At 46.5% G+C, this 25,696-nt stretch overlaps 1 long non-coding RNA gene across 1 annotated transcript; it reads right to left on the reverse strand.

The window, feature by feature from the left end:
* Positions 1 to 13,516: 13,516 nt before the first annotated feature.
* On the reverse strand, positions 13,517 to 24,363 carry LOC117195633 (uncharacterized). The gene is made up of 4 exons (XR_007474591.1): positions 22,554 to 24,363; positions 18,989 to 19,187; positions 17,426 to 17,647; positions 13,517 to 16,000 (listed from the first exon to the last, which is right to left on the reverse strand). It is a non-coding gene; the product is annotated as an uncharacterized LOC117195633 (long non-coding RNA).
* Between the last annotated feature and the right edge of the window lie 1,333 nt (positions 24,364 to 25,696).

Here is a 25,696-nt window from a genome sequence, read left to right on the forward strand (position 1 = left end):
AGACAGTAAGCTCCTTGACATAGGTCTTGGCAATGATTTTTTTAATCTGATGTCCAAAGCAAAAGAAACAAAAGCAAAAATAAGTGGGACTACACCAAACTAAACATTTTCTGCACAGCAAAGGAAACCATCAACAAAATGAAAAGGCAACATACTGAATGAGAGAAAATGTTTGCAAATCATATATCTGATAAGGGGCTAACGTCCAAAATATATAAAGAATTCATACAACTCAATAGCAAAAAATAAACAGTCTGATTTAAAAATGAGCAGAAGACCTGAAAAGACATTTCTCCAAAAAATACATACAGATGGCCAACAGGAACATGAGAAATGCTCTACATCATTAATCATCAGGGAAACATAAATCAAAACCACAATGAGATATCACCTCACACATTTTAGAATGGCTATTACCTAAAAGACTTGAAATAGCAATTGTTGGCTAGGGCGTGGAGAAAAGGGAACCTTTGTGTACCGTTGGTGAGGATGTAAATTGGTGCAGCCACTATGAAAATAATATGGAGTTTCCTCAAAAAAATTAAAACTAGAACTACCATATAATCCAGCAATTCCACTTCTGAGTATGTATCCAAAGAAAATGAAAACACTAACCCTTTCTTTCTCTTCCTTCCTTCCTTCCTTCCTTCTTTCCTTCCTTATTCAGCTTTGTTGAGGTATAATTGGTATACAAAACACTGAACATAATGTATACAGTTTGGTGAGAGGATTCACTTTCACTGTGGCTCATACATTGAGCTAAGATGTGCTGACTGGCAGCTGGGAGCCCCAATTCCTCTCTCTATGGACCTCTCCATGGGGCTGCTTGAGCATCCTGACAACATGGTGGATGGATCTCCCAGAGATCCAGGAGACCAAAGTGGAATCTGCGATACCATTTATGATCTAGCCTTGAAAGCCACATGATGTCATTTTCACCATATTGCACTGGCCCCACAGGACCAGCTGTGATTCACTGTGGGAGGGGACCACATAAGGGCATGAATACCAGGGGACTAGGATTCCTGGGGGATGGCTACCACATTGCTGCATTGATGGGTTCAATTCCTGGTTCCACAACTGTGCCAGTGCCACATCACCTCTTAACTTCCTGAGTCTTGAGTGTTGCATTGGTATTTTTCAACAGTCACCCCTGGCTCCTCAGGGCTGGGCCTTCCTAAGTGTCTTTAAGAGTTCTGAGAACAGTGTTTATTATTAGCAAAGCACTGACCCCCATCACTGAGCTAACTCCAAGGCTCATCTGCTTGCTTCTCTAGAGGTTTTTTAATAGACAGAAATGTGTTAATGGCCTAGTACATCATCTGTCTGCTACAGTTTTGACAGGCAACATGGAAATGTGATTTTTTTTAAAGAAAAAATAATATTTTGATTTTATTCTTAAATAACCACAATTACTTGCTAATGGTATGTGTGTGTCTGTTGGGCACTGCACAGTCTCTCAAACCACGGAACAAATTCAACACTTCCATCCATGTTTCCTGTTCCATGATGACTTTTGCACAGTATTTTTTATTTTTAAAATTTTAGTTATTTATTCATTCATTTATTTATTTTTGGCCACACTGCGCAGCTTGCAAGATCTTAGTTCCCTGACCACAGATTGAACCTGGGCCCACAGCAGTGAAAACGCCAAATCCTAACCACTGGACTGCCAGGGAATTCCCTTTATTTATTTTTAAAATATTTATTTATTTATTTGGCTGTGCCGAGTCTTAGTTGCGGCATGCGGGATCTTCGTTGCAGCACGTGGGATCTTTAGTTGCGGCATGCAAACTCTTAGTTGTGGCATGTGGGATCTAGTTCCTGGACCAGGGGTCGAACCCAGGCCCCCTGCATTGGGAGCTCAGAGTCTTAGCCACTGGACCACCAGGGAAGTCCCTCCCTTTATTTTTAAATAAAAGAAAAAACAGATGAACACTTTGTTTTCAATATTGTACCAGTACTAACAATATCTCAAAGAATGTCTCGTACATATATTCTTATTCATGTGTGAGAGTAGAACTGCTGGCTCCCAGGGCATCTACATTGCCAATCTTAGCAGGTAACACTGAACTGTCCTCCACAGCCATTGTACTAATTTATGCCCCTAGCAGAACTGAAGAATTTCCCTTTTCTCCACATCCTTGATGAAATGAATATTATTAAACTTCTCCATTTCTGCCAATCTGATGGGTGTGAAATGCACCTCGTTTTTTAAAAATTATGGCAAAATACACATTTAAAACTTTACCTGGATCTCGCTTTTAATTTAAATTTTAATAGAGATAATTATAGATTCATATAAATTTGTAAAAAATAATACAGAGAGATCCCTTGTTCAATGAATGTTTATATATGAATACAGTGATGTAACTACCACCCAAATCAGTATATAGAATATTTCCAACAACCCAGAAGTCTCCCTTGTGTCCTCGCCCATCAATACTCCATCAAAGGCAAGTTATAGTGGTTTACATCTTTATTTCATGATAAGAATATAGTGTATTCATTATAAAAAGGGGGAGTTGTATCCGGTGAGGTTGAGAACCATTGTGTCTAGAAGGACTTCCTATAGCTGGTGGGTTAGAGATAGCGGGAGATGCCCCTCCCATCCTTTACTTATTCCCATTGCCTGTCCTAGACTGTTGTCTCTGGCACTGTGCCCGGTAAGCACCATGTTAAAATGCAACGTTGAAGTGTTTTTTGACAATAATTGATGACGGCCTTGGAACCCCACCCTATCCCCACCACGACCACAATGCTGTTCGGCATTCACGCAGCTTTTGTGTTTCTACTGGGAAAGGAGACAGAAGAGGCGCATGGTGGCCTGCAGAGGCCATCTCTGAGCACCAAACAGCAGGCAGGCACCATGTGATAACACAGGGCGGCACACAGGCCGTCTGCGGCCCAGGACCAGCCACCCTGTGTTCTCTATATTGTGGTGTAGCAGTGGTTGGTCACTCTTGGTTAAAGAGAGAAGAGGTAACTACGGCTACAGAGAGAAGACTTTCTGGGAGTGAAAATGTAGAATTATGCACAGGGAGTTCTGCTGGACACCTTGTGTTGATTTTCTCATGTAATTCTCACAACTATAAAGCAGGTGTTACTATTCCCTTTCTCTGGGTAAAAGAAGAGCAGTTATTCTGAAATCAGGCAGACAGGGATTTGCATCCTAGCTCTGCCAGTTAACCAGCCGTGCCTGTGACCTCAGCTGAGCCAGCCACCTTCCCCGAGACATGGCTCGTTCACAGCTCACCGAGTCGTCTCCCATCTCAAACTGGATAACAAATGTGAGGGGTTTTTACTCCATGAAGTGACTATATGTAATGTTATTAATCATTTATAAATATCTAAAACACAGCTTGCTAGAGGCCTAGCAAGGGCATTTTGGGTTCTGGACTCAATATGTGAGCGGAATCCCTGGATCCAGAAAGGAAAGAAAGCCTCCAGAGTTAGAAGCAACATGGGGCAAACCTGTCCTCACCAACACAACCTAAATGTGAAAAGAAACACTCTGTGCCGAGCAGAGCTGCCCCACCGGCAACCCCACCTTGGTGGCCCATCGCCACTGGCTGATGAGAAAGGCTGCCGCTAATTAGCATACTAACACTCCAGGCTTAGCTACACTTGGGGGGCCTGGTGCCCCCTTCCTCTGTGGATTCACCTGTCCAGCCCTGACTAGGTGTCCCTGATGGGGAGAGAGCATGTATGCAGTAGAAATATCTTCAGAGCCAAACAGGACGAAATGGTGAAATGAGCTTCCTCATCTCTGTCCATGACTCCCCTTCCCTTCCACTCTGCCCTCTTCCCCTGCTTGCTCTCTGGTGGCCCCGGGGCTCTCGAGTCAGAGGGGAATGTCCAAACTCACTTTACATGAGAGGATTTTGGTCTCATCCCCTCAAGGACCTGCTCACTCTCCATTGGTTGGTTCATGTCACTCTTCCCTCTGTACCCTCAGAGCCTTCTCTTAATTACAGTGCATTCTTCTCTCCCATGACCTAAAGCAGCTAGCCCTTAACCAGGGCCTCAAACTTTCACGTTAGCCCTTTGAGTTCACTGATAAAGGCACTCCCTCTGGGCACATGTAGCCCATTTGCTGTGGGACGTGCCTAGCGAAGCATCAACTGGATTTCAGCTTAAGCTCCTTCCCTTACTGGCATGTTTGGGCAGTGCACAACTTGTACAACCGTATGGGTAAGGCCTGTCATCAGCTGCTGTGTTTTACTCATCTCTGCATTTCACACTGCCTACCATTCTGCTTGATCTCAGTGAACATTTGTTGACTGAATACGTGCATAAATTGATGACCTACTGAGTACCACTACTAAGCTTTGCCGGTCCACTCACTCTCTTACCCTCACAAGCATGGTTTTGAACCCTCTCTACTCTCCTCAGATTTCTTCACTCAGGAGGCGATCTTGCTCCTACTATACAGAGAAATAGAAAGGGTTGAGACAGCAATTGCCCCCTCTTCTTCCTAATACCAGATGAAAGCCTGCCTTTTCTTCTCTGTGTTCTCTTGTTATGGCAGGGATGCCGTCCCTCCTACAAAAGCAAAGTCCTTCATTCCTGCCTTGAATCTTGGCCAAGAGTCCTTCGGAGGAACATAAAACTGTCCATTATCCCTTCTCTCTCCTGTTCTCAACCTCTGGCTTCTGGATCCTTCCTATTGATTCCATAACATACACAAGTCTTTTCCAACAAGAACAAAGCAAAATACACACACGCACACACACATACACACACCCTTACCATCTTATCTCCGCTCACTGTCTTGTGAATGAGACAGTGAGGTCAAGTACTGTACACTGGCTGCCTGGAGCCCACCCACATACAGCGACAGAAAGTTTGGGACCTGACCTTGGCTCCTAGACTGGGAAGTACCCCCCAAGCATCTGCTCTGCCAGGTAAAATCCAAGTTCCTTAGTTTGGAGTGAGAAACTTAGCACAATCTTATTCTACTCTATTTTCCCAGTTTCTCTCCTGTCTTCCTTCCCCACACACATACCCGCACCTAATAACCAACGTACCAATAGAGCTGGCCTTGCCATGACTACAGGCCTCTACGATGCTAGTCACATTCTAGAATGTTCTTCCTCCTTTCCCACCTGACCAGCCTCAAGAAGCCGACTCAAATGTCATATTCTCATGAGTAAAAAATAAACTGGATTCTAAGTTGCATTTCACTGAGCTTTATCAACTCAGTTGTCATTGTGATAAGATTTTATCATCTCTGATGGGCAGTAATAGATATGTCTCACAAATATGAAATGTGCATAGTAAATTGCTATTAGTCACCACAAATTTCTATGAACCGGCATCCCTAAGCCCTGACAGTGCAATTACCATTGACAGCAATGTAGAAGACACAAAAATTGTTTCTCGAATCCATTAAAAGTAAAGTTAGGTTGTATGAAAAAAAAGAGATGCTTTCTGACCAGACTGGTAGTTGCAACTCATTGCTAGCTGGGCACGCTGCTGCCTAGATAAAGACTACACTTCCCAGCCTTCCTTGCAGCTAGATGTGGCCACATGACTAGGTCCCTGCCCTGGAATGTGAATCAAAGGGTAGGTGCAGCTTCTGTGTTTCCTGCTTAAAAGGAAATTGCCTGCCCTCCTCTTTTTCTCTTCCCCTTTCCCAGGCTGAAGCTTGGATATGGTCATGACCCAGCTTTGACAGTGCAACTAAGGACAACATCCTACGGATGATGACGCACAACGAGATGGGAAGCGGCCAGATCCCCAGCTGACCAGTCTGGACCACTCTGGTTTCTGGTGTGAGAAATAAATAAATTTAATTTTCTTTAAGCCACTGTGTGTGTGTACGTGAGTGTAGATAGATGTCTCTTTAACATAGCAGCTTAGCCCTAAACTGTTTTCCTAGGTGGGGTAGGCAGTGAGCTTCTCCAGAGCAGAGATGAAATCTCTGTTATCTTTTTATTTCCAGGTCCCAGAAAAGCACCTGATAAAAAAACAAGTGTTCAATAAGCCTTTCCTGATTGATTGAATGGGTGCCTGAATTGGTAAGAACTAAAGCCATAAAAAGTGAATTGGATTAAATCTGAAGGGCCTGGGATGTCCTGGATAGGAATTTGGACTTTACACTGCCCACATTAAGGCTCCATGGAAAGTTTTCAAGTAGAATGAACTTTGCGTTTTCTGGCTGCTCAGAATCGTGTTAGCTGGCGACGCCTGCTGGCCATTTGGAACACTGCAGCCTAGCGCAGGCTGTGACTCCAGGGAAGAGGAGATGAAGCAGTTGTTAAATACTGAAAGTTACAAATTAGAGGGCTAACACCTTGTGATAAATAACCTTTTGGAACTACTCTGGACCATTCAGTGTGATGGGTGCTGTAGTGGGGATGGAGCAAACTTTAGACATGGTTCCTGGTGTGGAAATTTTAGGTTTCTTTTTTTAGCGTTTCTGTCCCTTGCTCTTAAGTTTATAAAAAATGCCTCTTCAACAGCTGGCCCAGCTGACACAACAGCTGGCCCAGACAGAGCAACACCTGAACAGTCTGATGGCCCAGCTGGACCCCCTTTTTGAGCGTGTGACTACCCTGGCTGGAGCCCAGCAGGAGTTTCTGCACATTGAAGCTGCAGAACGTGCACCAGCTGCTACAAGAGAGCAAGACAAAACAAGGGTGTGGAAGTTCTGGAACCAGAGGCCAGCATACTCTTTCCTAAGGTCTTATGTATAGAGGAGGGAGAGGAAGGGGCTGGTGACAGTCAGACCCCAGAGGACCCCCTAACCTGGAGCACAGGGACAAGAAACCTAGCAACACCCAGGGAAATGGTGCGGGGGACTAAGGAGCAAATGCAGGAAGGCAGCAGCAAGGGCCCCGTCACAGCCCCCAACTGGGAAGGAGGGACAACAGCTGACGGTTTAGTAAAACAATCTGTTCTTATGAAAAAAAAAAAAAAGCCTCTTGCACCCTCTGCTTCCTTCTGTAATTCTTTCTTGTCCATTTGCATCGACTTACGCTTTTCTCATTTCTACCAAAGGAGTAAGTTATTTGATTTAAAAAAAAAAAAAAAGAACCACAACCAAACCAAAAACCGCACACTGTGTGCACCACAACGAAGAGCAGCCCCTCTCACCGCAACTAGAGGAAGCCCGCGCGCAGCGGCGGAGACCCAACGCGGCCAAAACAAACAAGCAAGCAAACAAGACCCCCCACTGTCGTAAGAGATGAGCCATTTTCTCGGATGAGACGGTACACCGAGGTCTTTGGCTTGACCCGCTGGGGAGATTTTTCTCCGTTCTCAGTGTTGAGAGAATATGTTCTATTCCTAAAAACCAGTTAGATTGCACCTAAAGACGCTGTGCAGTCCCTGCAATGATCCTTTGCCCTTTAACTTCGGCCTCCGGAAAGAGACTTAGAGAAACTTTCTGGCCCCCTTTTAGCAACTGGATAAGACTGTGCTTTTCTCTGTGCCAATATCATACCTGAGTTTTAAAAATCTTCTTTACGTTTTTGTAAGCCACTACAGATCTCTAACACAACACATGACTAACCATTGGAATGACTGGCCCAGATAAAAAGTGTCTAGGAAACCACAGGACTGGAGAGGTGAAGGAGGAGGGCCTTAGGAGAGGGTCTGTACCTGGAGGGGTGGGGGGAGGAGGGCAAGGTTAAGCCTTGAAGGGAAGATGGTACATGGTAGGCTCTCCCCATTCCTAGCAATTCTCTCACACTTTCCTTATAACTCTTGTCCTGGCTACTGCAGATGACAAAAGAGCCGGTGTCTGAGATGATTTTTAAAATACTTGATGAACTGGTAACTAGCCACTCCCATCCTCCGCCCCGAGTGGGCAGGTCTAACCGGGGCACCTGCGTCCTCCCCAGGTTGCCGTCGGGACGCCCAGCAGTACTGGAGGCAAGAGGGTGGCCTTCCCTGAGCGGACTGTGCAGAGCTGCTTTTTGTGGGTTGGTTGTTGTTTGTTTGCGTCGGGGGAGCTCATGTAGGAGTTAAGTGAATTAAGCTACAAAGAGCTGGCGGTTCCAGCAGAAAGGGGCCTTAGTTTTCTGCCAGCAAAGTGTTGCAATCTGTTTTGACGGCCGTGCATCTCTGTGCACGGAAAAGGTGCTTTTCCTTGCTTCCAGCTGCTAGAAAAAGGAGGGGAAGGAGCTGTCGGCCCTCGTTCCCGAGGCCAGGCTTTCAGACCTGGGCGGGAAGCAAGGCCAGGATAAGTCCTCCAGGTCTATGTCCCGCTCCTTTTGCGTCCTCCCAGACCGTTCCTGGGCCGGGCTCGCTGGGGTCCGAGGCTGCCCCACCGGCTCGGCCAGGCCTTCAGCTCATCACTGGCTCTGTGACCCCAACACCGGGCCACATCCCTCACCTCCCTCCCCACGGCGGCGAGAGGCTCCCCACTTCGGGCTGGCAGACCCCTGATGCAGAAGACTGGCAGAATCGACTCTAAAGATTCAGAGTGACCGGTAATGAGGACGATGGACTTCTGCCTAGAGCAAAGTGTCTATCTCTGCCCTGAGGCCCAGCGAGCAGTGGGGCTGGGGGGACAGCTGGGGGCTTGGGGTCGGGGAGGAGGCCCCTTGAGCCTTCCAAGGGCTCAGCGCAATGAGGCTGCAGAGCTGGGAGGGCTGTGGATTTGCATCTGAAGCTAGCATTGCCCCAGGTGGGCCTCCATAGCCCCTAGCTACCTCACCCCATGGACACTCAGAGGGTCGGGAAGGTGTAGGAGAGAATCAGGCCTGAGAGGGGGCTTCTGGGTCCGGGCCTGGCGAGCAACCACTACTCCTCTCCTGAAGTCCTTACCCACATTAACTCCGAGGTAAGAAACGTGCATCGTTGTGTTAAGACAGTTTCGAAGTGACACAGCAGCTGATGACCAACACGTAAAATGAAGCTGGGACCTTCAGAGGACATGAAGGTGCCTCTCGGCAGGTGTGGCCCGCCTTCCTGCGGCGAACCACAGGAACTTTCTCTCCTGCCCACAAACCTCCCTCTCCCTCCGCGTTTTCATTCACAGCAGCCCAGGGAGAGACTGAGATGTATTTCCTCCTGCCATTCTGACCCCATAGTTGTAGGAAAAGTCATCAAACTCCTTCAAGACTCTGCGCTCCAGCACCACCGCTACCCCAGCCCTTCAGGAGGAACTTATTCCTCACCACACACCCACCTCAGGACCTCCTGGCAGCTCCTAGCCCCATAAAGACAGTCACTCCCTGGACCCCTGAGAGGTCCCCAGGTCTGCACATTGAAAAGTTGGTGACAACATCCCGCTCACATTTTCCCCGCCAACCTTGAGCCTCAGCCTCTTATCTGAGGAGAATCTCTCCATCAGCAATCAGTGTTTTATGGCAGATACAACACCACTCTTTTAAAGGAGGTTTTATAAAAATATTTTCTTTATGAGAGTAATATAAGCTCAATTTCGAAAAAGTGGAGAATCCATAGGGCGATCACGGTTAAGGCGTGCGTGTGCTGTCAAACCAAATTCACTATAAATAACGTATAAGCAACGAAGTGCTGAAGTAATTTATCTTGCTGTGGCCAAAGCTTTGAAATGAAACGGTTTGCACCTGGAGCCCTTGTGTATTGATATTTAAGGCATATTCTGGCAGACAGCTACTTACATCTTCTAGAAAAATAATGGATGCAGATATAAGGGAGGAAAGGGATTTCTGTGGGCCTCTTTCTGTCTGACCAGAAAGAAATGGCCATCAGGTGGGGAGGATGGTGGAGAAAGGAAATGACACAAAACACCTGTGTTTCAATTCGAACTTTGCTCAATGCCTGACACCTGTGATCTCTGTGGATCTCTCTCTCTCTCTCCCCCCGCCACCAAATACCTCACTGCCCCTCACAGCGAGAGCCACTGTCCCTTCCCCCTACTCGAGTGCCAGAGCTCTGCCCATACCCGTGGCCCTCTGAGACCACAGCTTCCTGTAATTAGTTTGCAAGCACTGCCGTAACAAACACCAGCACCTGGGTGGTTAAAACAACAGAAATTTACTCTCTTACCGTTGTGGAGACTAGAAGTCCCAAATGAAGGTGTCAGCAGGGTTCGTTCCTTCATGGGGGCTCCGGGGAGCATCTGTCCAGGCCTCTCTCCCAGCGGCTGCCAGCAGTCCCTGGCGTTCCTTGGCTCGTAGACGCATCCCTCCAATCTGTCTCCGCCCTCTCGTGGCATTCTCCTCTCTGTGTATCTCTTTGTCTTCACGTGGCTTTCTTACAAGGACGACAGTGATTGGATTTAGGGCACACCTGATTCTAGTATGACCTCATCTTACCGAATTGCATCTGCAAAGACCCTGCTTTGAAATGAGGTCTTGTTCTGGGGTTCCAGGTGGGTCTGAATTTGGGAGGGATGCTCTTCAATCCCGTACATTAATGCCCAAACAGTCCACATTATAGTCATCAGCCATGACAGTGCCTGGGTTATCCCCAGTGGATTATAAATTGTGAGAAATAAAGGCAAAAGAAGAGATTGTGAAAAAGAAAGTCTTGAAACCCGAACTCTGCTGAAACATGTTGGACTAAACAAGTTTTCTGAAGGTCCCAGGAGAGTCTGGATGAAGATTTTGCTGTCTTCCTTGTTGCTTGGAGAAAGCAGGGAGCAGTTCTTTGCACGAGGAAACTCTAAAACATGGGTAATGAAAGCAAATCTCCTGGAAACATAAGGGCTGGATCACAGCTACCTTAGGCAAGAAAACAGTGCAATGAATGTCACACAACCTATAAAATTGTCTTTAAGAAGAGTTCTTAAGGACATGGGAAAATGCTCATGCTGTAACGCTAAACAACAAAGCCAGGATCCAGAACTGCACTGCGGCGTGAGCTCGACTGTGCAATAAAGAGGAAGTACTTCCAGAAAATAAGGCTGGTGCCAACCGTGAGGTGAGGAGATGGAAGCAGGGAGCTATTGCCTTTTGTTTTACACACTTCCATGTTGTCTGAATTTTTTTTCCCAAAACATGGATGAAAATGATCAAAAGGCACAGACTTCCAGCTATATGATAAATAAGTACTAGGGATGTAATGTAGTATATGATTAATATAATTAACCCTGCTGTATGTTATATATGGAAGTTGTTCTATACGAACATTGTTAGGAGAGTACATCCTGAGTTCTCATCACAAGGAAAAAACATTTTCTTTTTCTTTTGTATCTATATGAGTTGATGGATGTTCACTAAACTTACTGTGATAATTATTTCATGACATATGTAAGTCAAATCATTATGCTGTACACCTTAAACTTTTATAGTGCTGAATGTCAATTATATCTCAGTAAAACTGGAAGAAAAAAAATAAACTTTAAGTTTGAAAATAGGTTCAGATTTACAGAAAAGCTACAAAGATAATGCAGAGAGTTCCCATATGTCAAGTACCCAGTTTCCTCTATTATTAACTTATTTGTCACAATTAACCATTTTTATTAATGAGCGTCCATTCCTTTATGGGATTTTTAAAGTTTTTAATCTAATGTCATTTTCCTTTTCCAGGAGCCCATCCAGGACACCGCATTACGTTTAATGATCATGTCTCCCTAGGCTCCTCTAGACTGTTAGGCTAGGCTTTCCTTGTTTTTGATGATCTTGACGGTTTTGAGGAGTCCCGGTCAGATATTCTGTAGAGTGTCCCTCAGTTTGGGTTTGTCTGAAGTCTACCCTCATGACTAGACTGAGGTTATGAATTTTGGGGGAAAAGACCACAAAAGTTAAGTGCCATTCTCATCACATCATATCAAGAGATATATTACTTTAAAAAAAAGTATTTTTTTATTTATATAAAAATAAAATATTTATTTATTTATTTTATTTTTATATATTTTTAAATTTATATAAAAATGAAATAAAATATTTTTATTTTATTTTTTAATTTATTATTTGTTGCTTGGTTTTTATTTTGGCTGTCCCACACGGCTTGCAGGATCTTCGTTCCCTGACCAAGGACTGAACCTGGGCCACGGCAGTGAGAGTGCCCAATCCTAACCACTAGACTGCCAGGGAACTCCCTGTATTACTTTCTGAATGAAACATAGAATAAAATATATTTTAAATAAGGATTATGCTAGAAAAATAGCGGTGTCTGACTCTGAGCGTAGATCATGAGGGTTTTCTTAATATCTTTCTTTATAGTTCTCTATAAGAAGCATAAAATATATTTTATAATTAGAAAAAGGACAACAACAACAACAAATCCAACTGTAAATACACAGGAAGGGCGGCAGAGGTGCTTGGCTGTGAGGACAGGGTTAGAGAGCAGGAGTCGGGCCCGGGTCTGGTGCGGGAACAGTGTCAGCGTGATGGGGAACACGCCAGGCCTGGCTGCTGGGAGCAGTCAAGATTACTAATGGCAGGACAGACAGTAACAGCAACAAAAGGAGAGCGAGGTCCAGGGCTGGGAAGACAGCGCTAATGAGAACACTGAGAAACATTCCAGGCAAAAGGGTCACCCAAAAATGTAAGCAAGCCTAGAGCCAAGATTAGTTATAGCCAAATAAGTCTCGCAGGATTCAGGGGGTGCCGGCAGCTGGGTGAACGCTCGGGCACCTCTGCGTCTCTGAATCCGGCAACGCAACACTTTGTGTAAATACTGACTTTTTAGGGAAGACAGAGAGGAGCCTCTTTCTTTTTCCACTGCAGGGATTAAGAAAAGTTTATTGATTTTTAAACAGGCTGTTTCTAATCTGGGCTTATTTTAGATCTAATAAGACTGTTATCATTATTTTTTAATTGGGTACAGGGAAGGGAATTCAACGTCAATCTGTGGGTAAAGTATTTTTAATTGCTTTGGAAGAGTTACATTAAAACTGAGATTGTAGGTCACACGCGAGTCCCAGGGCACTGGTCCCACAAGGATATTCTACTGGAAGCAGTACGTCGCCCCTGCTCTCAGCCCAGCATTAAAATGGCTGGGCAGACGAGCTGGCAACCTTCGAAAGAAGCAACCTTTCAGTTATGCTGGGCAAACTTCTATTCCTCCTTCCAAGACCCAAGTCAAGTGTTGTATGACATCTTCTCAAATTCTCTCAGGCATCAAAATCTCTCTGAGGTGATAAAAATCACCTCCCTTTCTACCTCACAGGTTATTCTAAGGAATGAGTGAGCCCAGTTTTTATGGAAGTGCTTTGGAGTCTGCAAGGCACCATGTAAATGATGGATGATGTTATTATAAAATATCTGCAGGGAATGCCCTGGCGGTCCAGTGGTTAGGACTCTGCGCTCTCACTGCCGAGGGCCCGGGTTCAATCCCTGGTTGGGGAACTAAGATCCCACAAGCTGTGAGGTACAGCCAAACTAAATAAATAAAAATTTTTTTAATTAAAAAAATAAATAAATAAAAATATCTGCAAGTTAATGGTATGTGCCTGTCAGCGGGCTAGGTAACTGTACCTTGGTACAAAGACGCTTCTGGGTGGAAAAAAGTCGACCAACATTGACGATGGATAATTCAACCTATTTGAGTTCGGCAGGACATGTGGCTTGCATCCCATATTCCTGACTCTTTCTCCACCAGCTGCTCAGAGCTGGGACCGCTGGCTTCACTGATGCTCACCCCTCAGTGCAGGTTCCTTTGGCGCTCAGGCAGGAAAGGATTACAGAGTTTAAGCACCACCCCCCATACCTGTGGGTTTAGGGACCCTGGACCCCCAGCTGACCCCTGGGCTCACATCGTGGTCCCAGCTGTGCTTGGCGGCCAATCCCATGGGGTGTCCAGAGCCTCAGAGAAGCCCAGGGCTTCATCACCACTGGACAGGGCATCTGTGTGGCTCCAGTTGTAATTCTGGACAGGGCATCTAAGATCCAGACTCAGGACTGCCTGATCCCTGGATTTCCTGGGCTGCTTCCCCCTCTCCAGGTGGGAACTTGCTGCCACCAGGGACCTAAATGAGGTTTGAGACCCGAGACTCTGTCAGTGGCCGGACATGCCTTCCCTGTCCTTTTCCACGTGGCGGGCCGAGCTGGACCCCCCTCCTCCCCACCTGCCCTGTTTTGCCAAGGAAGCACCCTGCTTAGTGCCGATCTTAGGTTTTAACAAGTTTCTTAACTAATTTGTTGTTTGTCTCTACATATATTCAGGTGTGATCTCTCCCATTATACCTCTCCAAACTGCCAAACCTCTACCAATATTTGAATAGTGTCCTGCTCTAATTTAGAATCCCTGCTCTCATTTCAAATATACTGAGGACCCACATAACAATAACAACCACAACAATCAAATAGCGACTGTTTATAGAGCACATCCTATGTGCCTGGCACCGAGCTGAGTGCTGGACCCTCCCTGTGAGGTGTGTCATCGTCTCTTTACAGGTGAGGACCCTGAGCCCCAGGGTGGAGAGCTGGTGGGTGACAGAACTGGGATTCCGCCCAGAGCTGTGTGGTCCCAAAGCCTGTGCTCGTGGCCGTGATGTGACACAGGTGAGCAGACGACTCAGGTGCATAAACTGCGTGGAATGGATAGAAACACAGCCGAGTTCCTGCAATGGACATAGGTTGTGGTACGTACTTTTGAAGGTTTTATTACATTTCCAAGTTACACGTTATTTTTTTCCTCTGGCAAATCCAAAGGGCCCACGTCCATCCTATCCTGTCTTCTCCTCCAGTGCTTTGCCATTCATATCCAAAGCATCCTGCTAGGAGCTGTGGGAAACAGGAAGAGTAATCAGATGTAGCTTCCGCGTTCAAAAGGTTTTAATGTAGGAGATGAATAGGAAACGACGTGAGAGCTGAATGAAGCTTTAAGTCAGTCTCTTTTCTGTTTCCTTTCGGCTACCTAGAAATGGCTCAATTTCTTCTGTGGAATATCTCAAATTGGGGAAAGGCCTTGAATTCAACAGCGAATGGCTGAGTTTTAGGAGTCCAATTTTTTTTTTTTTTTTTTTTTTTCCGGCACGTGGGCCTCTCACTGCTGCGGCCTCTCCCGTCGCGGAGCACAGGCTCCGGACGCGCAGGCTCAGCGGCCACGGCCCACAGGCCCAGCCGCTCCGCGGCACGCGGGATCTTCCCGGACTGGGGCACGAACCCGTGTCCCCTGCAACGGTAGGCGGACTCTCAACCACTGCGCCACCAGGGAAGCCCAAGGAGTCCAATTTTTATGTGTGCTTTAAGGGGCAAGGATAAGACTTGAAGGGTGAGGGTATGTGATACTGTCCATTGCTGTGAAAGGTTGCAGTCTGCCCAGGGATTCGGAGAGGGGAATCAATTTTACATTCGGTCACCCTGGAAGCCATTCCGTTTCCCAGTCCCTCCAGCCTGCCTTGAATTATGGTTGGGTTCAGTTAGCAAAGCTTTATTGACGGCCCACTCTGAACCAGATAGAGCGTGGGGAAAGCAGGGTGCTAAAGTTGCGAAGGACATGGTCTTTGACCCGGAAGGGTTTATCATCGAGATAGGAGGACAGATTTGTCAGTAAAAGCTGGTCAGTTCAGTGACAGAGGTTGGGTGCTAGGAGAGCCCGGGGAAGGGATTTAGCCCAGTCTTACAGTATGGTGCAGTATGGGCTGTGTGTGTGTGTCTCTGTGTGTGTCTATATGTGTGTCTGAGAGTGTCTATATGTGTGTCTGAGTGTGTCTGTGTGTGTCGATGTTGTAAAAATTAATAAACAGAAACCTCAATTTCTTTTATTTCCTTTTTTTTTGGCGGCACTGTGTGCCATGTGGGATCATAGTTCCCGGACCAGGGAGCTAACCCGTGCCCCCTGCAGTGGAAGCTTGGAGTCTTAACCACTGAACCGCCAGGGAAGTCCCCCTCAATTTATTTTAAATGGAGTTGGGAGACCAGAAAGGGGAGATCTCAGGGCCTGTGATGACAGCAGAGCCCACCAGGAAGAAGAAAGACTCCTTTCCTGGTTAGCACTCAGCCAATGAAAAGCCATAGACTCTTTGTTTACTGTAGCTCCCCAACTTCTCTCCTCCCTGCCCCATAAAAGCAATCTCCTTCCCTTGCCCCTGGCTCACCATGGCTGCAGACCCCAAACTGCAATTGCTGGGGAGTAAGAAATTTTCCTCTGCCCCTCTAGGTTCTTCTGGCTAAGAATTAAATGCACATGAGACAGATTAACAAGAGAAAATCAAACAGAAGTCCAGTAACATGTATACATGGGAGAGACCCAGGAAAACTGAGTAACTCATGAAAATGACCCAAGCCCTCACCTTAAGTACCATCTTCAGCTAAAGCCAAAAAAGGATGTTAGGGGTAGTGGTTTGGGACTTCAAAGGGGAGGAAGGCAATGCACATGGAGATGGAAAAGCAAATGTTTAGTAAATAAATGTTTGCTGGGCCTGCAGAGACAGTGGGACCCAGCGTGGACTCGGGTCTCTAGGCATTTCCCCCACCACTCGAGCCCATACTCTCTGCTGATGTCTCTGGTGACAGCTCTGTTCCCGGAACAGGCCCGCTATGCAAACTCCTTTAGGCAGTTAGGGAGAAGGTCAAAGGTTCTGAGCTTTGGGGCCCTTGACTGTTCTCAGCTTGAAATAATCTGCCTGACAAAGAGGCATTTTGGGGTGGCGTCTTGCTCCCCTCCACAATTCTTTGCTGATCCCAAATAAACCCATCTTTGTTGGAGAAATATCTGGCACTCTATTTGTTTTAGGTCAACAGTGTATATACATCTTCCTTGAAGACAAGACACATGACCTAAATCTTGAAAAGGAGATTCCAAGCAAAGAGAAGGGCAGAGCCAGTCAGTACACAGAGGCAACAGTTGACTTGCCGAGACCCATCAACAGGGTTGGGAGGTGAAGAGGGGCAGGGATTATGGCTGGGAAGCACGTGGGTTAATCCTGTAATAGCAGAGGGCCCTGGGAAGCAAGGGAGAGACAAGGTTACATTAGCCCCTTGGAGACACTGCTCTGGTGGCAGCCTGGCGACCAGAGTGATGGCGAGCACAGGTGGCGGTGGGACACTGAGCTTAGTCACCAGGGAAAGCAGTCCAGGAGAGAGGCGACCAGAGTGATGGCGAGCACAGGTGGCGGTGGGACACTGAGCTTAGTCACCAGGGAAAGCAGTCCAGGAGAGAGGCAACCAGAGCCCAGATTCCAGCAGGGGAGAAAGCGATGGAGAGAAGGTGCCACATTATCCTGCTGTCCCACAAGCCAAATGACATTTCCGTCTCTTCCTCACTGGCCTCTCTGCCCGCTCCAGCCCTTCCCCAGCCTTCCATGGCCTTCCGTGATCCAGCCTCTGCCAGGCTCCCCTTAAACAGTGGGGAAGCCGGCAGTCGGGGAGGCGGAGAGACCGATCAGAGAGGGGGCAGAGCAGAGTCAGCCCAGCCTGCCCACCCCCAGAGTCCTTATCTGATCATCACGTAGTGTCATTTGCTCTTTGCAGTTTATTAAGTCCATTACTTCTCTATCGGTCTAATAGAATTGTACACCTAGACACATATGAGGAGTTCTTATGCTGTTACGGGGATAGGGGTTCTAACCCTGGAGTTTTTACAGCACCGGTACCTTTTAATGGAAACAAATTTTCCTTCTTCCTCCTTTCATTGCCCTCCCCTGCCATGCTCCGGGTTATCCAGGTAAAGACTGACCCCTCCCGGGGGGCGGCTGATGTCTGTTACCACCCGAACAGGCTTCCATGGTGAGAGTTTCCTCATAAGAGCTTGTTCTTTGCTTCTAGAAATCTCTTCAATAAATATCCAGCAGATTAGATTCTCATGTAAAAAGTATCTGTTGTGAGGACAGGAGAGAATGACAATGTAATGAGACTGTTAGGAAACCGATCTGTGACTCCAGCTTTCTTTTTCTGGTGGAATCAAAGGCAGCGGGCATTTTTGAGCACGTGGCCCGTTGAAGCATCGCACTTGGGAGTCGGGTAGGTAGTGAGTGAGGAGGGGAACAGCCCTGAGCTCCAGGAGGTAGGTCCACGGGCCCATGGAGCTGTTGACTCTGCCCAAGGGACTGGGGGTGCTTGTGATGAACTGGGTTTTTCGATGGTGAGTGGGTGTTTGACAGGCAGAGACAAGAGCATTCCGAGCTGAGGAGACAGTGTGACTGACGGCATGCAGGGGGGTGGGGTGCTGGGGCCGGGAGACACGGGGTGTGGCTGGAGACTGGAAGTCATCGAACATGTGGAGGCGTGGTGGATTCTATGTTTTGGGAAGATGACTAGAGACGGGGGAGTGATGAAAAGCAATCTGGAAGCCGTTACAGGATGAAGGTGATGAAGCCTGCTTCAGGCGGTGGGTGGGACGGAGAGAAAGGGACAGTGTCTCGAAATACTTAGGATTGAGCTGGGCTGGCTGGTGACTGTGTAGGAAGGAATAGCGCATGACAGAAAGTTTGCTAGTTTGGGAGAACAGGTCCTTGAAGCCATGCACTTGGATACCTGAGAAGAGGTAATGCTTCATAAGCTGGTATCATCTCAGGTGACTCTAAGGAGGCAGCTGCCTGGGGATTCGGCAGAAGGTACAAGGAGGACCTACAGGAGGCCCATGAAGAGAGGCTTGCTCTTCGCGCCCAGATGGAATCTGCTAGTTTTCCTAACGTCTGCAATAGTGCCACTGGTGGCAGCCACTGTATAAACTGGGACGGAATCAAGCGGGACTCACTCCAGACCTCCCCCGTGAGGCACCTCTGGGAGGCTGGTCAGGTGGAAGCTCACGTTGAATGCAGGGCTAGGAGGCCATCGGGTGGTGCTCTCTAGAAGACGGCCGGAGCTTGGATATCAGGCGATAGCCAGGTTGGAAATCCGGACCACAATTAGCAGACTGGAGGCAGCTGAAGCCAGGGGCATGGGTGAGATGACTCACGGAGGGCCCCGGACAGAGCAGTCGAGGAGGAGGTGCCAGTGGAAACGGGTATGAAGAGGACGAGGAGAGGGCAGAGGCTGGGAGTCTGCTGTGGGACGGACTGGGCTGGCTAAAGGGCAAGTAAAACCAGTGAAGCCAGTGAGGGGAGGCTGGCAGAGCGGGAGCAAGGGGAATGGGGCGGGCGGGGTGGGGAGGAGGGCAGGGGACGGGGTGTCAGCCCTAGCAACCTGGACTGTCGTGCCCTGACCCGTGTACTAACTTCTCTGCATCCAGGCCCAGCTTAGTTTGCTCTGGGCCCATCCTTCACGGCTCTAAGGGAGGCCACCATCTTGACCTTTGGGGGTTCAAGCCTCTGGGATCAGAGGTAAAACAAGGAGGGTCTTAGAACCTCCCTTCACTCATTTCTTGGATAAGAGCTTCTGGACTACTGGGCCAACGCCACTCTTCCTTGCTTTGCACTGGAAAAAAAAAAAAAAATCAGCGTAGATAGCATGTAGCGATATTTCTGAGCGTGGCTTTGATCTTGGGGTAAGAACATTCCAGGAGAAAAGCAAGAAAAAACTTCTTAAGAATCTGTCGATTGTAAGCTGAGAGATTGGGTGTTGGGCTGATTGATGGAGGTCCCGCCGCTCAGCAGTCAGGGGAAAAAGGCTCTCCCCTCGCTCTCTGAAGACCAGCGTGGCGCGTTCTAATCCTGGCCGCCAGCTGCTGCCCTCATGGTTAAGCACCTCTAACATCTACCATGTGTCAGCTGGAAATTTTACTTAAAGAAACAAACAACAATCCTAATAGTGAAATAGGGTTTGTGTATCTAGGCTCACATCACAGGTGGAATCATGTTCTATAAATGCAAACAAACTTTTTAAAATACATGTATGAAGTTTGATAATCACCTCTGAAGATTTTTAGTGTGGGGATGTGATGGGACAGGGTTGGAGAATTTAACAATGATGTAAAGACTCTACAAGTCAAATTGTTCTTTTACTTTCTCCGCTTTGCATAATCACAGTGTAAACAACACATATATTAGTATTAATGCTTATTCCTTTGGTTAAATAAAAATTCCAATAGACAGGAGGTAGCTTTTAGAGGTTCTTAACTGTGAACGAAGCGAGATAGGGTAGTTTTTCGCCTGAGATAAATCCAGGAAAATTACATTCACCTTGGTGGGTTGGGACCAAATGCAGATTTTCTGAGAAAAAGTAAAGAGACATCGAACCCACAAATTTTCTTTTCAGGAAATTAGTATTTTCAATTTGATTAATGATGGAAATTGACCATGTCTACATTGCCTCCTTTCTCTTATCAATTCAGAAAATAGAATATATTCCATCTGCTGTCCCTCCTCTCACCCCCAATCTTCTTAATCTCATTAAGACAGAATTGCTAAATAATAATAGCTGATGACAGTTTCTGATCAGATGAGGAGAGGTGGATGATCATAGAGATGAAGGGGCATCAGGTAGGTCTGACTGAAGCAGGAGGCTGCCTATGTGGTGAAATCTAGGGGGTCTCATTTTGACAATTTTATTTGACAACTCATTCTCTTTAAATGCCGTGGGGTTGTTTTGTTTTGTTTTTCTGGACTGAACTGGAAACTATTAGGGTCATTTTTGTTTGGATGTTGTTTGGTTCTCATTCATTTACTTACTGAGTGTGCACCAGGCACTGTGCTAGGTACCTGGGGAGAGGTGATGCTTTTATAAACCTCCTTCTGGTATCATCTCAGGTGAAACAGGATGGACTCACCTAAGGATTTGGCAGAAGGCAAAAAGGAAGAGCTATAGGAGAGCATATGAAGAGAGACTTGGCCTTTGTGCCCAGGTGGAATCCGCTAGTTTTCCTAATGTCTGCAATGGTGCCACTGGTGCCAGCCACCGTCTGCTGTATAAAGTGCGACACTCACTCCAGACCCCGACATGAGGCATTTCTGGGAGACTCGCAGGGACTGCACTAGGGCCGTTGGCTATACAAGTTGGTTCTTGAGGGCAGCATCTCAGATCCAGATGACAGATAACAGAAAAATCCTGTTTGGTTCGATTCTGTGTCTCTCTGACCTGCACTAGAAATATTTTTTGAGTGTCTTATTATAGTTGAAACCTTCCATTATATGTGATGGGAACAATGGAAGTTACTCTTTTTTCTTATTTGTCATGGCTATCAAGAATCACAGAGATGTCTTGCAGACCAAAATACTGGGGACCTTATTGCCTCCAAATTTTCCAGTCAGAGATGGAAGAGCTAAACGTATGGGAAAAGGACATTGCTAGTTTAATCTTTTTTTTTTTTTTTTGGCCATGCTGCTTGGCTGGTGGAATCTTAGTTCCCCGGCCAAGGATCAAACTCGTGCTCCCTGCAGGGAAGCATGGAGTTCCAACCACTGGACTGCCAGGGAGTTCCCAATCATTCTTTTTTAATGGCTGAAATGCAAGGCTCAGATGATCCTGAGTTAGAAGAGCGAGCTTGGTGCTGCACTGTACCAGAAGATTCCAATCCAATGGCATCTTGTTCCAAAATTATTTTAAAGCCTTAAAAATGAATGTAGCTGCAACTTCATGAGATGAAATAAAATGGGTATTTGAGAAATGTAATACTGGTTATGAATTATAATAATACTGGCTATGACTTATTAGCCCTTATCACGTTCCAGGTTTCCTGCTAACTGCCTTGTATACTTGCTCTTGAAGCCAAGTCTGACCGGCAGTCACAGTGGTTAGCTAGTTCTCGGGGTTAGGATGTCTGCTTCGCCTCATTTTCCCACTTGCTCTGTTCATGTCTACTTTGTTAATCTTTTTTTTTTTTTTTGGCTACATTGGGTCTTCATTGCTGCACACGGGCTTTCTCTAGTTGTGGCAAGTGGGGGCTACTCTTCGTTGTGGCACGTGGGTGTCTTATTGCGGTGGCTTCTCCTGTTGCGGAGCACGGGCTCTAGGCACGCGGGCTTCAGTAGTTGTGGTACACGGGCTCAGTAGTTGTGGCTTGTGGGCTCTAGAGCACAGGCTCAGTAGTTGTGGCGCACGGGCTTAGTTGCTCCGCGGCATGTGGGATCTTCCTGGACCAGGGCTCGAACCCGTGTCCCCTGTATTGGCAGGCGGATTCTTAACCATTGTGCCACCAGGGAAGTCCCTACTTTGCTAATCTTTTTTTTTTTTTTAAAGAGGGTAACTCTGTGGGTCTCTGTGAGGTTTTTCAAGACAGGGTATTAATTAATTAATTTATTTTTGCTGTGTTGGGTCTTCGTTTCTGTGCGAGGGCTTTCCCTAGTTGTGGCAAGCGGGGGCCACTCTTCATCGTGGTGCGCGGGCCTCTCACTATCGCGGCCTCTCTTGTTGTGGAGCACAGGCTCCAGATGCGCAGGCTCAGTAGTTGTGGCTTACGGGCCTAGTTGCTCCGCGGCATGTGGGATCCTCCCAGACCAGGGCTCGAACCCGTGTCCCCTGCATTAGCAGGCAGATTCTCAACCACTGCGCCACCAGGGAAGCCCCCCTACCTTGTTAATCTTAACGTGTACACATTCTTTACCTTAACCCACTTCAAATTTCTTTTGGAAAAAGGCAGCATTCTGATGAATGAAATACATTTTTGGAATGATTTTTTAGAGAGTGATTGATCGTGAAGGCTTTAGTTTGTCTCAACTTCTAAAGAATCTATGGTTTACCTGAAAGACAACAGCCATTCTTGTTAAACTACTCTGCTCACGTTTACTCTGTAAGACAGCGGTATTTTACGCAAAGTTGGAAAGCCTTGATTTGGGCTCTGCAGGGGCAAAGGCCTTTCCTCTGCTACCAAGTACAGAATATGGTCCCCAGCTTAGTTTGACTTACAATTTTTCGACTTTAGGATGGCGTGAAAGCGATAGGCAGTGAGCAGAAACCGTACTTGGATTTTGAAGTTTAATCTTTTCCTGGGCTGGCGGCATGCTCTCCGGTGACACTGGGCAGTGGCAGCGAGTCTCAGCTTCGGGTCAGCCCTGCGATCGTGAGGGTAAACAGTCAATACACTGACAGTCATTCTGGACCCAGACAACCATCCTGTTTTCCACTTTCAGTACAGTATTCAATAAATGACATGAGATATTCAACACTTTATTATAAAGTAGGCTTTGTGTTAGATGATTTTGCCCAACAGTAAGCTAATGTAAGTGTTCTGAGCATGTTGAATGTAGGCTAGGCAAAGCTATGACGTTCTGAGGGTTAGGTGTATTAAATGCATTTTCAACTTATGGTATTTTCAACTTATGATAGGTGTATCAGGAGGTAACCCCACTGTAAGTTGAAAACGATCTGCACTGTCTGGTGGGGCTCCAGAGGGAGGCCCTATCGTTTCCACACCTGCCCATGGATCATAAGGGACAGGTGGGGTGATTGTCATCTAGAATGAAGTCTGGCTCGCTCTCCTTTATAATATGTTTTCACGTACACATAATCTCTACACTTGTACTTTATGGACAGTCTACGTGTGTGCATATAAATATAGTATAGATGTGATCATTTCTCTAAGCTGTTTCATTTCTCCGTGAGTCACCCTCCGTAATTATGCACAGTAACCTAATTGAAATATAAACTATTCAAAGAGAATTTACAGATTTCCAGAGAGGACAGGTGCCCATTGACAAGGACTCCTGGCCTTGGCAAGCAGTTTTTGAGGGAGCTGTCAGAAGTCTGAGGGGGTCAACGAACACCTTCACTCAAGGGCAGGAAAAGCCACCTCCAGCTGGCAGCTCCCTTCTGGCACTTGGGTGGTGGTAAGTCGGGATGGGCGCTCCCTCTGGGGCTGGGATCCCATTATCACCCCAGGCAGACTGCCTTCGGAAGAGGCTTCGGGGAGGCAGGGAGGGGACATCAGGTCTGGTCAAGGCTCAGAAATCTGTATTGTTGACTTAAAGATCGTCTCAGGAATTTCCAGGTGCCTAACAAGCAAGGTTTAAAGGGAACTGCACATCAAAGCAAGTGGCCCATAGACTCTGACGGGGAAGGCAATTCAGTATCCCCAAATGGAAGCTTTGTTATTAAAAGAGCCCTTATCCGGTAGGCTCTGAGGTAAAACCAGTCAAGTCTTGACTACCTGTTTCTGTGTTTTAACTGTGGCGAGTTCTTGTTTTGACCTAGTGAGGCTAAGGTGGGTGGGAGGCATGGACCTTAAAGTGATGGGAGGATTTTTACTTCTAATTTTCTGATAACCATACTGCCTGCCTTGCCCGGAAAATGCTTCCTTACAGTGTCAAGTAGTACAAAATAAAACCAAATAGTCTTTGCGTATTTACACTGGGGCCTTAGTTATATAAAATATATGGATAGGAAACATTAGTAGAAAATACGATTAAATGGTACCAGTGGTTTTCTCCTTATTTTGGGGTTGTATATGGTTTTTTTCTCCCAAAATTTTATGTACTGAATGAGACATATTTATAATGAAACTGAAATATGGGAAAACAAAACAGAAAAAACAACCCTACCCTTGTTTTGCAATTTATGCCACACATTTTGTCTGAAAATTCCATCAAATGTAACAGTCTTCAAACTTGGGGGCTGTGTGTCACCTGGAAAGCTTTTAAATTTTTCAGAGACTATGAGGTCTGGCCTGGGGGGCTGACGAACAGCCAAGGTAGAGGACCTATGAGCTTGTAAGCAGATAGGTTAGGGGACTTTCCTGACATGAGAAGAAGCCATTTTGGGATCTAAGTCTGGCCACAATGCTCGCCCTTGAACATGTCTCAGTAATTAATGATGCTAAGGGAACAAAGGAATATAGGAACAGAGAAAAGGCAGTCAAACAACAGTGAAACGATAAAGCAGAGTCCTAGTTCTTCCTCAAGGGATATACATAATAATGTCTTTGAGTTCTGCAGGAACGAAGGCTCCCCCGCAGGTAGAGGAGGAATGACCTGACACTCCTGACTTGAATCGACCAAAGCTTGGACTCCGTTGACCTCTGCCCCAATTCTGTGCTGAATTCTCCTCTGCTCGAGCCCCTTCATGAATATGCATGTACACTTAGCTTAAAGCTTCCCCAATTTTGTGGTTCAGAGAGACACTGCTTTGGGAAAGATCCCCAGTGTTCCCCTTACTTGCTGCAAGTAATAATAAACCCTTCCTTCTCTGGATCTGTGGCTTGGTTGTGTCTTTTGGCTCGATGCCCAAAAAGAGGCAAACCCAGTTTTCAGGTAACAAGCTGATGGTTTCCAGACTTCCTCACTAATCGGGGGGGATGATGACCCTCCTGTGAAGTCCATGACAGCAAGACTCTGGCTGGAATCAGAAGCTGAAGGGAGTGTCGGCAGCCACCACTACTGTGAATGGTGGGTAACGGGGTGGGTCTCCTGCGTTCGTCCAATTGAACAGATTCCCCATGGGGGCTTCCACGTCCATTATTAGCCTACTGGGTACTGGAAAATGGTCAAACTTAATTCTCAAAGCAATATTCATTTAAATTCATTAAAAAAAACCATACAAATCTCACAGCACTCTTGGAAACAGGAGAGAGTTTGTGAAATAAAATATATATGCAACACTGCAGGTTGGGATTCACCTCTTCAGATGGTTGATATCAATCAACAGGCCAACCGTGACAACTTTTAAGCTAAATATTCAAGGAGGCATCTGTCTTTTTAGCTAGTGAGTATGTGGGTGTGTGTGGCAGTGGTGGTGATGGTGGCCAGGATCTGAAACTGTAACATGGGAAGTGACACAAATCCCTCAAGGCTTGGTTTGCAATAAAGATAACATAATGGAGATTTTGATCTAAAAGATCAATAAGTTTTCTCTCTTAATTATCATGTCCATAGGAAATGAGAGTATTTCATTTCAGATTCTAGCGACTCATACAAATGAAAAGTTCCTGAAGTTCAGGCATACGACAAGCAAGTTCATGTTCAGTTGAGTGGAGCGGGAGACACAGATGGGGTATCTCTCTGCCTCTGCTCCCCTTTCCAGGGGCAGCGTCACACTTGCTCCACAGGATGCTGCCT

The sequence above is a fragment of the Orcinus orca genome, chromosome 21, assembly GCF_937001465.1.
Source record: "Orcinus orca chromosome 21, mOrcOrc1.1, whole genome shotgun sequence".
Classification (NCBI taxonomy): Eukaryota; Metazoa; Chordata; class Mammalia; order Artiodactyla; family Delphinidae; genus Orcinus; species Orcinus orca.